The 15,105-nt window shown below is 41.5% G+C and overlaps 1 long non-coding RNA gene across 1 annotated transcript; it reads right to left on the reverse strand.

Annotated features, from left to right (window-relative positions):
* Positions 1-9,176: 9,176 nt before the first annotated feature.
* LOC149768474 (uncharacterized) lies at positions 9,177-12,477 on the reverse strand. The gene is made up of 2 exons (XR_016399669.1): positions 12,298-12,477; positions 9,177-11,705 (listed from the first exon to the last, which is right to left on the reverse strand). It is a non-coding gene; the product is annotated as an uncharacterized LOC149768474 (long non-coding RNA).
* Between the last annotated feature and the right edge of the window lie 2,628 nt (positions 12,478-15,105).

Consider the following 15,105-nt stretch of genomic DNA (forward strand, 5'->3'; position numbering starts at 1 on the left):
GACTTTGGATCCGGGTTAACGGGTATTAGGGGTAACGGGTTTAGAACTTATCCGTTACCACTCGTCTTCAACCTCCCGACCCTCCCGATCGAAACGGGAGGGCAGACACAGCGGCGACTGCGGGCGGCGCGGCAGACGCAGCGGCGACTGCGGGCGGCGCGGCAGACGCAGCGGCGACTGCGGGTTCGAGGGATAAGGCCGCCAGAAGGGCGGCGACACTCTTCTTTTTTTCGGCAACGGGAACCACTCGTGGCCCGTCAACACGCTCCAGCGTCCGTGGTCGAGGTATCGCATAGAGCTCGTGCGCCAACCGAAATTCGGAGATCCGGCGAGGCTCGGCCATACACCGATAGCAGTTGCTGTCGGTGGTGGAGGCATTGGACGCGATGACGGTGGGGGGGTGGAAACCGAGGGATTTCTTCTTTTCCCTCTTCTGTTTTTTTTTTTTTTGAAACCGAGGGGTTGTTCCCCTCTGTCCCTTCCTGTGAAAACCGAGTGAGCGAGGGATCTTTTTTCTGTTGGCTCTCGATTTGGAAGAAGTAGCCGGGAGATGGAAGTGCCAACACAGTCTTCACCTGACGGCAGCCCACGGAAACTAAGGCCCTGATGATCTGGATCGGGGCTTTGGCAGCAAGGGCAAAACCCGCCAAAGCTCTGATACCAAGTTGATGCCGAACCGGGAGGGAGAAATGGCTGCAGTGATGAGAATGTACTGTTGGGATTGCTGTACGTTGTAGCTTTAAGATGGAAACAGAAGAAGAGGGAGAAAAGAATGAGGAAGAGGAAGAGAAAGAGAAGAAAAGAAGGAGGAAGAGAGGAGGAGAAGATGTGGGGGAAAAATTGTTAAACCTTCATTAAACCTTAATCATGAAAATAGGTCCCTATATATAGGGCCCAAATACACAATTTGCATAAATCCCCTTACACAGAAATAAATTCTAATAAGCCCACAAATAACACAAATAAATCACACATAAATCCTAAAATGCAAATAAATTCAAAAAAATAATAAAATAAACATACAGATAAAATGGTGGCCTAGCTGATGTCCCCATCATGTTGTTTTCTAGATGAGTCGGCTGTTTTGCAATGGCTTTTTATAGGATGACAATACATGATTAGGGGTGCAAAAGTGTCACGGCAAGTCAGATCGGGTCACGAGCAACTTGACTCAACTCGGTTCCTTATTCTAGTGATGGGGACATCAAAGTCGTTCGTCCATGATCGTGCTATCAGAGCCACTCGCTCGCGTTCGCACTAGGGATTGACATCATTGTGGCTGGGAGATAATTATGAGCCACCAAATTGAGTCGAGCCCAGATTGGATCCATTTGAGTCTGTTTTATTTTTATTTTCTGCATTTGAGTCGATTCGATCATTTGCTTTTGTTTTAGTCAAGTCAATTAGATTAGCTGTTAAGTCGCGTAATTGGGTTAAGTGATTGGATCGATTTTGGTATGTAATCAATCGGTTGACTTAGTCAATTGATTGAGAATCCAAAATATCGCCAATTGATTGACCTGATGTAAGGCCTATATAAAGTCCATCCCTCTCATGAATTAGGGCATTGAAGAATTGAATAAAAAACCTAGCCTCTCTTTCTTCCCCTCTTCTCTTCTTCCTCCTCTTCTCTCTTTTCTCCTTTCTCCTCCTCTTTTCTTCTTCCTCTTCCTTCTCTATTCTCATTGCAGTGGTCCTCTATCAGCTTGGTATCAGAGCAGGCCGGCTTTGTCCCTGCTGCCAAAGCCACGATCCAGTTTTTTTTTCTCTCCTCTCTTTCGATTTCACCAGGCCCCTCTCTCCCTCGGTTTTCACCGGAAGAAAAGGGTTCCTCCCTCCCGATCTCCCGGAGAAAGGGAAGTCTGAGTTCCCTCTTCAGTTTCACCAAAAAAAGGGCGGAAGGGTTTCATCTCCTCTACCGAAGCAAGAAACCCTTTCCCTCCTCTGTTGAAACCGAGAGGGAGAGCCCCCCCTTTTTTCTTGTATTCGGGGCCATCGAACGGCATCTGCGGCCACCACCAAGGAAGATCTCCACCACCTCCACATCGCACCACCTTCCCGCCGCAAAACTCCGCCGACAAGCACCCCACCCAAGCCGTTGCCGCCCGAGGTGATCGCCGCCTCATCGAAACCTGTGACTGACCCGTTTTTCGGTGACACAGGCCACGGTTCATAGTCGAACCCTCCACTTCATCGCAGGCTCACCATCCTCAACCGGCTCCGCTCCTGCGACCTTGCCGTCTGCAGGCCACAGAGCCCTATCGGCAGCCTACGCCGTGAAGATTACCGCGACCTCCCGCAACCATTGGGAGGTTGAAGGAAATCAGCCTTAACAGGTGATGACCCAAAGATTGATTCATAGATTGATTTTGATGATCACAAAACCTTGAAGTATAGATACTAATGTTTATGTTGCAAGGAGAAAGATTTTTATTTTGCAAGAAACATAGCAAGTTGGGAGAACACAAGAAGGCCTCCAAAGCTCTCAAGTTGGAAGAAAGCTACAATTTATTGGCCCAAGCTTAAAGTTCAAAGGATTCAAATTGGAGGAGTAAAATCAAAGGAAAAATTCAAAAGAATAGTCTTCGAGTCGACTCCTGAGGAATTCGAGTCGACTCCAATGTTTACCGAGTCGACTCCGGGGAAGTATGAGTCGACTCCTAGGAGTCACAGGCAGAAAAGTCAGAGAGCAGTTTTCGGGTCTGAAATTCGAGTCGACTCCAGTGGAACGCGAGTCGACTCCGATGGTTGGCAGGTCGACTCCAAAGAAAGCAAGAGTCGACTCTCAGCGGTACATAAAGAAAAAATCAGAGGGCAGTTTCTGGACTCTGAGATTCGAGTCGACTCCCGCATTGCACGAGTCGACTCCGAGACACCGCGACCCCAAAGAAGACAGAAGACTAATTTGCTGACTCTGAGATTCGAGTCGACTCCCAAACAGCTCGAGTCGACTCCAAGTCAGCACTTCACCAAAGACACAGAAGACTAATTTTCAGAAACTGAGAGCCGAGTCGACTCCAAGGAAGTTCGAGTCGACTCCAAGACTGGACGAGCCAAAAGACAGAGGATCGGGAGTTCGGGCTCTGAGATTCGAGTCGACTCCCAGGACAGTCGAGTCGACTCGAGAGGACAAAATTCAAAATTGGATCCACGGACTTCAGTGGATGAGCCGACTCCGAAATTGCCAAGTCAGCTCCAGAAGTTGGCGAGTCGACTCCAGGTTAAGACGAGTCGACTCCCAGTTGAGGCAAGCACATTAATTCAAATTTGGAACAGTGGCCGAGTCGTCTCCGGTAAAACACGAGCCGACTCCTGCAACAGGCGAGCCGACTCCTGATCGCGCGAGTCGACTCCGATCCCAACGGTAACATTGTCAGGAAATGCAGACTGTGTCCAACGGCTCTTTTTCTTGTCTCTAATGGCTATATTCTTGTTTCCACGCCATCTAAAGCTATAAAAACAAGAAGAGAGCTAGGGGAGAACTCATGGAAGTGGGAGAGATCATTTAGGAAAGAGATTCCAACGAGATTACAAGGAAAATCTCCCATAAGCACAAAAGGGCCATTCAAAGTAAAATAGAGAGAAGAAGAGCATCCAAGTGAATCCCAAAGCTTCCTCTCCATCCGTGTGCTGCCTCGGAGATCCTCTACTTCGTGCAAAATCAGAAGAGGGGCAAGTGAAGAAGAAGCCGAGTTCCTCCATCTACAAATTAGTTTGAGGGCTTCTTCTCTTTTCTTTACTTATTTACATTTGCTATATTTGCTTATTTGAGAAGCTTGTATTTGATTTAAACTCTTGTTCTAATATCTTATAACTTGATTCAATCAAGGGATTGAATCAAGGGGATAAGGTTTGTTGGTGAGCCAAAGGGAAAAACCAACGTTGTAAGGTTGTGGTTGGTGAGCCTTTGGGGAAAACCAACTGGGTTGATTGTGAACCCGGAAAACAATCATTGTAAGGTTGTGGTTGGTGAGCCTTTGGAAAAACCAACTGGGTTGGATTGTGAGCCCGTGAAAACAATCGGTTGGTTCTAGTCGGTGAGCCTGTGAAAACCGACCGAGTTCGTTGTGATCTCGCAAAACAACAAGTTGGGTTGTGAGCTTGTAAAACAACCGACTGTAATCTAAGGGATTATAGTGAAATTTCCAAGAGGTCTTGGGGAGTGGATGTAGGTGCTGGGGTGCACCGAACCACTATACATCTTTGTGTTTGTGATGTCTTATCTCTTGTATTTCATGCCTTCCATTCATGCTTGATTGTGTAATATCTCTAGCTTTGTTTTCTATAGAGTTATAAGTGATTTGCTTAGCTTCCACTCCATTCTTACCATACACATAGATTAAGATTGATCATACAACTATAAGTTAATTTTAGATCAATTGCACCCTAAAGCCATAGTATAATTGCTCTAGCTTAATCTTCCACTGCTTTACTTGTAATCGCCTAGAGCTTAAGTAAATAACATCCTATTATTCTGCTGCAGTCTATTCAAAGTAAAAATTAGGGAACATAATTTTTAGACAACCCAATTCACCCCCCCTCTTGGGTTGTCACCTTGGGCAACAAGTGGTATCAGAGCAGGTGCTCAAGATTAATTATTGATCTCACGATCAAGAGCCAAAGATTATGACAACTCAAATAGATAGTTTTCTAGGAGAGGGACAGTTAATTAATAGGCCTCCACTGTTTAATGGCATAGACTACACATATTGGAAAGCACGCATGCGCATTTTTATTCAATCACAAAACTATTATTTATGGAAAATCATAATAAATGACCTTCATACACTCTCTAAAACTATTAATGAAAAGGACTTAGCACAATTGAATGCTAATGCTATGAACATATTATATTGTGCTATTCATGAAACGAAGTTTAATGAAATTTCTGCATGCTTATCTGCTAAGGAGATCTGGGATACTTTAGAAACTATTTATGATAAATCTCAGATTAGCTCACATGTGCTTCAATTGCGTACTAACAATGAGATTGCAGAATCCTCCACAGTAGCCGAGTCGACTCCCAGTTTGTCCGAGTCGACTCCTAGAGAAGAACAGTCTGAAAGGCAGAGACACAGTCTTGAAGACCCTGTGAACGAGTCGACTCCAAGTAGTTCCGAGTCGACTGTCACGACCCCCGCCCCCATTCCCGGCGGGCCGCCGCGACGGTCCTAGGGTGCGGGTAGGCATAAGGCCACCAGCCACCGCGTAGAACCCTACTACCTATCAATCATCAATAAATCTTGAAAAATTTGGCATGATACATGCACAAAATGATCACTTTTTCTATAGTGACCTGTCAGGATTATTTCAATACATACAACAACACTACCTGTCAGAGCAGCAATCACATAATCTGTCACATAATGAACCTGGACAATATATATCAATACATCATCTCAGGCATATAACTCATCTATATAAAAATCTGGTTCCCATTCCATCCATGGTCAAACCCATATCCACAACAGGATCTATGACTGTAACTATACACTATATACAACAGAAGGTTTATAATACACCAAAAGGGTATAAACCTCTATCTACATTGTACTATACTATGGAGCGGCACAGCTAGCAGGCAATCTCTAACCCTGCTCCTCTCTATACAATACCTGCCCTGCAATCAAAAACACCAAACTGGGGAGTGAATATATAAATACTCAGTGAGTGGAGTAGAGAGTACTATGCACATGAGACAGAATATAATCATGGCTCGAGATGAAATCTCAAGATCAATAACAAGATGAACATGATCTCAACATAGAGAATATGGAGTAAATCATCAATATCACCACAATCAATATCAACTCATCTGAAGCATATATGGAATAATCAAGTAAACATATATGCTACTCATGAATATGCTCAACAGATCATAATGCTGGAACATACAAATCAGGTGTCAATATGCTGAAATCATCACTAGACAGCTATCGGGAGGTGGGTTTTACGCCCCAGGCGAACCAGCAACAACTCCCTACTGCCATATGCATATATCGAATATGACACCACACCAATATGTAAATCATCACTAGACAGCTGTCGGGAGGTGGGTTTTACGCCCCAGGCGAACCAGCAACAACTCCCCACTGTCACATGCATATGCAGGATAAGATACCACACTGATCATGTAAATGCTGGCCAGTATCCAGAACAGAAATCCATCTCACATCTACATACTAAACGGCACCTCGCGGGAATTCTACATCCGCGGAAAGCCATACTGCACCTCGCGGGGTCTTACTATGCCCGGCGGCAAGCAGAATATAAGTCGTAGGACCGACCGATCCTACGCCTAGGGCCGTGTCCCCCCCTAAGAAGGGACTGGGCTCCGCCCACCCAGAAGGCTACTATGTGCACAAAGGCCGATGTTCAACCCCATCGACTATAGGTGTCCTGCAGATACTGTCAAGCCATGCATGAATGCCATAATGCACCCTCCCAATACTCTACTAAAAGGAGCATAATTAAGACTACCACTCACTCGACTCCGACCCAATCATAAACTAACATCAGGGTTGGGAGTGAGGGGTCAAGGGTGTGCAATGCAACTCAATATACCACTGAAATGGGCTCTACAAATCTTTGAAATAGAGGAATTGAAATCAATTTACAAAAGAAATCATTTCACAATTCGGAATCAATTTGATTACTCATCAACCCCTCGTAATTCCTCTCAATGTTCCCTCAAATGCATGTACAGAATAATCAAGCATGGAGAATCAAGATTATAGAGGAATCTACTACAATATCAGTCAATATGCACAAGTGGAATCAATTCACACTTGGCGACATTCATGAAAATGAATTAAGAATGCTCATGGTGCAAAGTACATGACTCCCACTCACCTGTCAATCCGGCACGGCCTCGATACGCCTCTAGAATTTTACAGTAGGCAGCAGGGGACTTCTTCCTCTTGTTCCCTAGCTTCTTGCCCAACTGTGACATGCATTTACAATACATTTAGTTTTGTATCAAGGGCTATAATCTACGTGCCAATTATAATATAGGAAACTTTAATTGATTCAACTCCCCCATTCCCTAAATCTTTTCTTTTCTTTCTTCTTTTTCTTTTTAATTAATTAACTTACCATTTATATGTATTAGGGACTCCCTTGCATGAGTACAAGGTTTCTCTTAGCCTAATCTAGGCTTAATACCCTATTTTGGCATAAAATTTCTTATTTTCCCACTCGGATGAACAGTAACCCGGACCGACAGCCGGTTACTTCATCCCGGGTTTGATCCACTTTCCAAACTCCAGATTTGATGAAATTTTTACCTAACATTCTACACTCATAGGGGATTCCAAAGAGTAACATGCATTACTATCGGAGGTCGTTTGACCCCCTAAATAATTCGCCGAAGTTGGGACTTCGACACAATTTTTCCGTAGTGCCGGAAAAATTTGTCAAAATCCGATTCTTCCTCTTTTAACCGCCTCTACAACCCTTATCCGACCCCTCTAGACTATATCCACCCTTTGTATAGCCTAATGTCATCAAAAGACTAGATAGGGATGGATATTTACCTTTTTCTTTTTGGAAATCGAGGTCCTTGCGTAAAGGGGAAGGAGATCTACGTTTTTTCCTTCAGCTGGAAGTGCAACCGGGATCCCTTTCCTCCTTGAATCCCCTTCCTCTTCTTCTTTCTTCTTCTTCTTCTTCTCTTTTTCTTTCTTTCTTTCCTCTGTTTCACGCCTGAGAACCCCCTCCCTCTTTCTCTCGGTTTGATTCCAAAAACCAGCTCAAACCCTCCAATTAAATCACATCAAGACACTATTCACCCTTTGTTTAATATTATTAAATTCCCGTTTTGCCCCTAACACTTCAACATATCTACGGTTATGCCATTAACTTTTGATTCCTTCCAATTTTACCCCTTATATCAATTTTAAAGGACTATTCTATCCCTTTTTATATATAAAAAAAAAATTTGGGGTTATTACATCCTCCCCTCCTTATATAAAATTCGTCCTCGAATTTAAAAGAGTAAATTACCTGTTTACTCAAAGGGGTGAGTGTATTTGCTTTTCATATTCTGCTCGGTGTGGTATTGGAAATCAAATAAATTGGGAGTGTTTTACCTTCTATCTCTACCACATAGGTAGGATACACATACTTCGCTTCTATACTATCCCCTACAAATGTACTAATAGCTAAGGGAATATGCATTAATATCTTATCCTTAGCTAACTTTTTAGCAAAATAAAGGGACACAAATGAATGGGTAGCTCCAGAATTAAATAATACTCTAGCTTTAATCTTATCAATGAGGAGCATACCTGTCACAGCTACATTTAATGCCTGTGCCTCTTGTGGATTTACCATGAACACCCTTCCTTGCCCTCTACCTACTGGAGCTAATGGCTGAGATGGTCCAACACTCTGCTGTGACGCTGGTGTCTGACCTCTGCCTCTGCCTACAGGCCCCCTACTACTAGGCCTGTCCATCTGCACAGAAGGGTAGGATGCCAAAGGCACAAACTGCTGGGTGGCACCCTGCAGGCATTCTCTGGCAAAATGACCCGGCTGTCCACATCTGTAGCACACTCCCTGACCCATTCTGCATCTGCCAGGGTGCTGCTTCCCACATATGCCACACACTGGCCATGATTGAAACCTAGATTCAGTTCTGGCCATAGTGACTGGAGGAAGAGGTACTGATGGTAGAAAAGTATCTTGTGATTGACCTCTTTCCCTCCATTTCCTCTTACGTGGGGTAGGTGGAGCTGAGCGTACAGACTGCTCCGTCGGGCCCTCCGAGAGATCTACTCCCTCAGATCTATCTTTACTGCTTTGCTCCTTCCCCACACTCATTTTTCGCTGTTCTCTTTCAGCTCTTTCTTCTTTGTTTCTGGTCTCCCACTGTTTTGCTTTATCTATCAGCCTAGACAAGGTGGGGACCTCTACTGCCAGTACTGCATTATAAAGTGGAGAAATCAGACCTCGCCTGAATCTTTCTATCCTTGCAGCTTCAGTGGGGATGATGTAAGGAGCATACTTCTCCAATCTAGTGAACTCACGAGCGTACTCAGATACGCTCATTCCGGGCATCTGCTTCAGCCTCTCAAACTAAAGAGCCCGATTTTGCCTCTCAGCCGGAGACAAAAACTCATCCATCACTGCTTGCCTGAACTCTTCCCAGGTTGGAGGATTCCTACTGTACAATCTGTCCTCCATATGCCTCTGGTACCAGTCCCAGGCATCTTCCTTCATTGTAAGCCCTACAAGTTCTATAGCTCTTGCATCAGAACAGGGCAGTCTCCGTATCATCTTTTCAGTCTCCTCCAGGAATCTTTGAGGATCTTCACCTTGATCTTCACCTTCTTCCCCCTTAAACTCCGGGGTTCTAAGCCTCAGAAATTCTTGTACAGTAATCCCCTCATCATTTAGAGCCCGCCTGGCCAAACTTCTTGGCACAGGTACAGGAGGTGGGATGGATACTACTGACGGGGCAGGAGATTTTTCCCGAGCAATCTGCTCCCTCAGAGCCTGATTCTCCGCCAGTAACTGTTCCATCAATGCATCTCTACTTCCTACATCTCTTTGATCATCAACCCTCCGTCTATCAGTAGGAGGAGGTTTTTCTCTTTGGGGCTCGACATGTGCAAAACCCGCATCCAATGCTATATCTGGCTCCATCCTCCTTCCAGGACGAGCAGGTCCTCTCCTTGGAGGTATTCTTTATATCTCTCTAAAAAAGTCAAAAAGAGAGGATGGTCGTTACACACTGAGTCATGATATATTTTACTGAGTTGTAAATGACTCATAAAATAACATACAGAAAAATCCTATGCTCCATAGTATAATCCTATACTTAATCCTGACTCATCCTATTGCTCTGACAGGACTCTTCTTAACCTTTGCTCTGATATCAAGCTTTGTCACGACCCCCGCCCCCATTCCCGGCGGGCCGCCGCGACGGTCCTAGGGTGCGGGTAGGCATAAGGCCACCAGCCACCGCGTAGAACCCTACTACCTATCAATCATCAATAAATCTTGAAAAATTTGGCATGATACATGCACAAAATGATCACTTTTTCTATAGTGACCTGTCAGGATTATTTCAATACATACAACAACACTACCTGTCAGAGCAGCAATCACATAATCTGTCACATAATGAACCTGGACAATATATATCAATATATCATCTCAGGCATATAACTCATCTATATAAAAATCTGGTTCCCATTCCATCCATGGTCAAACCCATATCCACAACAGGATCTATGACTGTAACTATACACTATATACAACAGAAGGTTTATAATACACCAAAAGGGTATAAACCTCTATCTACATTGTACTATACTATGGAGCGGCACAGCTAGCAGGCAATCTCTAACCCTGCTCCTCTCTATACAATACCTGCCCTGCAATCAAAAACACCAAACTGGGGAGTGAGTATATAAATACTCAGTGAGTGGAGTAGAGAGTACTATGCACATGAGACAGAATATAATCATGGCTCGAGATGAAATCTCAAGATCAATAACAAGATGAACATGATCTCAACATAGAGAATATGGAGTAAATCATCAATATCACCACAATCAATATCAACTCATCTGAAGCATATATGGAATAATCAAGTAAACATATATGCTACTCATGAATATGCTCAACAGATCATAATGCTGGAACATACAAATCAGGTGTCAATATGCTGAAATCATCACTAGACAGCTATCGGGAGGTGGGTTTTACGCCCCAGGCGAACCAGCAACAACTCCCTACTGCCATATGCATATATCGAATATGACACCACACCAATATGTAAATCATCACTAGACAGCTGTCGGGAGGTGGGTTTTACGCCCCAGGCGAACCAGCAACAACTCCCCACTGTCACATGCATATGCAGGATAAGATACCACACTGATCATGTAAATGCTGGCCAGTATCCAGAACAGAAATCCATCTCACATCTACATACTAAACGGCACCTCGCGGGAATTCTACATCCGCGGAAAGCCATACTGCACCTCGCGGGGTCTTACTATGCCCGGCGGCAAGCAGAATATAAGTCGTAGGACCGACCGATCCTACGCATAGGGCCGTGTCCCCCCCTAGGAAGGGACTGGGCTCCGCCCACCCAGAAGGCTACTATGTGCACAAAGGCCGATGTTCAACCCCATCGACTATAGGTGTCCTGCAGATACTGTCAAGCCATGCATGAATGCCATAATGCACCCTCCCAATACTCTACTAAAAGGAGCATAATTAAGACTACCACTCACTCGACTCCGACCCAATCATAAACTAACATCAGGGTTGGGAGTGAGGGGTCAAGGGTGTGCAATGCAACTCAATATACCACTGAAATGGGCTCTACAAATCTTTGAAATAGAGGAATTGAAATCAATTTACAAAAGAAATCATTTCACAATTCGGAATCAATTTGATTACTCATCAACCCCTCGTAATTCCTCTCAATGTTCCCTCAAATGCATGTACAGAATAATCAAGCATGGAGAATCAAGATTATAGAGGAATCTACTACAATATCAGTCAATATGCACAAGTGGAATCAATTCACACTTGGCGACATTCATGAAAATGAATTAAGAATGCTCATGGTGCAAAGTACATGACTCCCACTCACCTGTCAATCCGGCACGGCCTCGATACGCCTCTAGAATTTTACAGTAGGCAGCAGGGGACTTCTTCCTCTTGTTCCCTAGCTTCTTGCCCAACTGTGACATGCATTTACAATACATTTAGTTTTGTATCAAGGGCTATAATCTACGTGCCAATTATAATATAGGGAACTTTAATTGATTCAACTCCCCCATTCCCTAAATCTTTTCTTTTCTTTCTTCTTTTTCTTTTTAATTAATTAACTTACCATTTATATGTATTAGGGACTCCCTTGCATGAGTACAAGGTTTCTCTTAGCCTAATCTAGGCTTAATACCCTATTTTGGCATAAAATTTCTTATTTTCCCACTCGGATGAACAGTAACCCGGACCGACAGCCGGTTACTTCATCCCGGGTTTGATCCACTTTCCAAACTCCAGATTTGATGAAATTTTTACCTAACATTCTACACTCATAGGGGATTCCAAAGAGTAACATGCATTACTATCGGAGGTCGTTTGACCCCCTAAATAATTCGCCGAAGTTGGGACTTCGACACAGTTTTTCCGTAGTGCCGGAAAAATTTGTCAAAATCCGATTCTTCCTCTTTTAACCGCCTCTACAACCCTTATCCGACCCCTCTAGACTATATCCATCCTTTGTATAGCCTAATGTCATCAAAAGACTAGATAGGGATGGATATTTACCTTTTTCTTTTTGGAAATCGAGGTCCTTGCGTAGAGGGGAAGGAGATCTACGTTTTTCCCTTCAGCTGGAAGTGCAACCGGGATCCCTTTCCTCCTTGAATCCCCTTCCTCTTCTTCTTTCTTCTTCTTCTTCTTCTCTTTTTCTTTCTTTCTTTCCTCTGTTTCACGCCTGAGAACCCCCTCCCTCTTTCTCTCGGTTTGATTCCAAAAGCCAGCTCAAACCCTCCAATTAAATCACATCAAGACACTATTCACCCTTTGTTTAATATTATTAAATTCCCGTTTTGCCCCTAACACTTCAACATATCTACGGTTATGCCATTAACTTTTGATTCCTTCCAATTTTACCCCTTATATCAATTTTAAAGGACTATTCTATCCCTTTTTATATATAAAAAAAAAAATTTGGGGTTATTACATCGACTCCCAAGCTAGCCGAGTCGACTCCAATAAGGTCCGAGTCGACTCCGAGGCAAATTAGCTTCCTAAAGACAAGGAAAAAGAGGAAGCAAGAAGAAAGGAAGAAAGAGATAAAAAGGAAGAAAGCCTTGACCAAGAAAGAGTCAAGCCAAAAAATAAAGGTTAGGAGCAACAATGATGATATTAGCTCCAAGAAACTACAAGAGGTAACTGACTTGTGCTTTATGGCACAAGAAGACAAGGTAAAAACTGAATCTACTCTTACATCAAATAATTTTCAAGAAGAATTTTCTTATGATGAATTATTAAATGCTTTTCATGATTTGTATGGTGAATGTAGAAAATTAGCTGTAAAGAATAAAAATCTTAAGAAACTAAATCTGAAAATTTCAAAAGAAAGAAATTCTAATGATGAAATACAAGAGAAACTAAATTCTGAAAATGAATGCTTAAGGTCATTGTCAGAAGAATTGATTCAGAAAAATCATAGCTTAATTAAATAAAATCAAAACTTAAGCGAAGAAATTAATCAATTAAAATCTTGCATTAACAAATTCACCGTAAGCTCAGAAAGATTAAAAATGATGTTTGAAAGTCAACATGCTGATTTTGATAAATCAAAATTTAGCTTGACTCCTTCACTTAGCCATAAATCTCTAGAGAAAAAGGTTATCAATTTACCAAGCAAACCATTAAATAAGATAACTTATTTCAAAAATGAAAAGGATGGGAATAACAACTTTACCTATCGTTCTAGTATAATTAAATCAAATGGTAAAGTTATTACTATTAAACAGATATGGGTTCCAAAAGGAACCATATGTCCTAACTCTCAAGGACTCAAGCAAGCTTGGGTACCCAAAATGAAAAAATGAGGATGTACACATAGGTGTACCAAGGTACCCATGGAACATAAAGAAACTTAAAAAGTTATTAACAAAAAAATAATAATGAAATCAGTAATTCTTGCATCTCATCATTATTTGTGCTTTAGTATTTGATATGATTTGCTAGTAGTGATCAATTTTGTGATATAGAAAATACTTTTGGAAATATAATCAAATCATTTCATTTTACTCACTAGTGGATAAGGTGCTAAATGATTAATCAACTTATTAAGAATAACTCTATGAATTCTCTATATGCTTGATTGAGAGTTTTTATCTATGGCATTATTGTTTGTTGATCATAGATATGATAATGTGTACTTGGTATGCTTTTGAATATATGCACTATGAATACCAAGATTAAAGAAACCATATTTGGCATATGAAATCAGCTCATGCTAGTATGTACTTAATCTCAAAAGACCTTGCCATAGGCTTACTTAGATTATCCTCTTAAAGGTCAAAGTCTTACTATGCATGCTAACTAAGGAAACAAACAAAAATAATTTCTAAATCTAGAGATGTTGTTTCCAACACTAATTTTTTCAAAAGCTTACATTAGCCTTGTTCTTGGCTCTCAAATTAAAATATTTTCTGCATTGGCACAAACTCACAAAAAGCGATCAAATGATAAAGGTTTGCAAACTATGAAATCATGGCATAGTAATTGAAAACCAATTTTGTGTTAAGTTGTGCACAGAAAAATAATATTTTCAGCACCAAGGACACCTTAAGTAAAATAGGATTAATAGAATTCTTGAAGAAATGAAAAAGACAATTGTGTATGATAGTCATCTACTTAAATGATTTTTAAAAAAAAAAACTATCATCACTGCTTGTCATACATATGATTTCTATTTAGATCTATTTTTGATGAAAACTCCTTTTGATCTTCTGAAAAATGGAAAATGAACCATTGCATATCTTTCATATTTTTCAGTCGTACATGTTATGCTTGATATGTTCTTATGAAAAATAATGCCAAATCTGATAGAGATATGTCTATCCTTGGATATCATTCATCAAGCAATGCATATAGAATATTCAATGAAAAGATTTTAGTTGCAAAAATATCAAGTCGTCTTATTCTCTATGAGACTAATGATTTATTGTCAAGATACTAAGATCAAATTATATATGGTTAATCTTTTACATATAACAATCTGAAAACTTGTTAATAATTATAACAAAATTGAGTTTTTCAGAAATGCACTTAATGAAGAAAAATTGATAACTACTAAAAGACTGAATCAAGAAAAGATGAAATAGATCTTGATTCTTGCATGATTAAAAGTAAAGATCACCACTATCATTTGCTTGACTCATGAGCTTTATATTCTGTCAAATGAATGTGTAGAATTCACTCCTATGTGGTTATTTCATTAAAAAGTAGATCTATGTCAAATAACCACCATATTTAAAAATTACACATTACATATATGATAAAGCAATATGTGATTTAAAACAAGCATCAAAAGCTTGATATATAAAAGCTTAGGTA

This window comes from Phoenix dactylifera, chromosome 2, assembly GCF_051530095.1.
Source record: "Phoenix dactylifera cultivar Ajwa chromosome 2, Ajwa_hap1_PhDact_Kaust_v1.1, whole genome shotgun sequence".
NCBI lineage: Eukaryota > Viridiplantae > Streptophyta > Magnoliopsida > Arecales > Arecaceae > Phoenix > Phoenix dactylifera.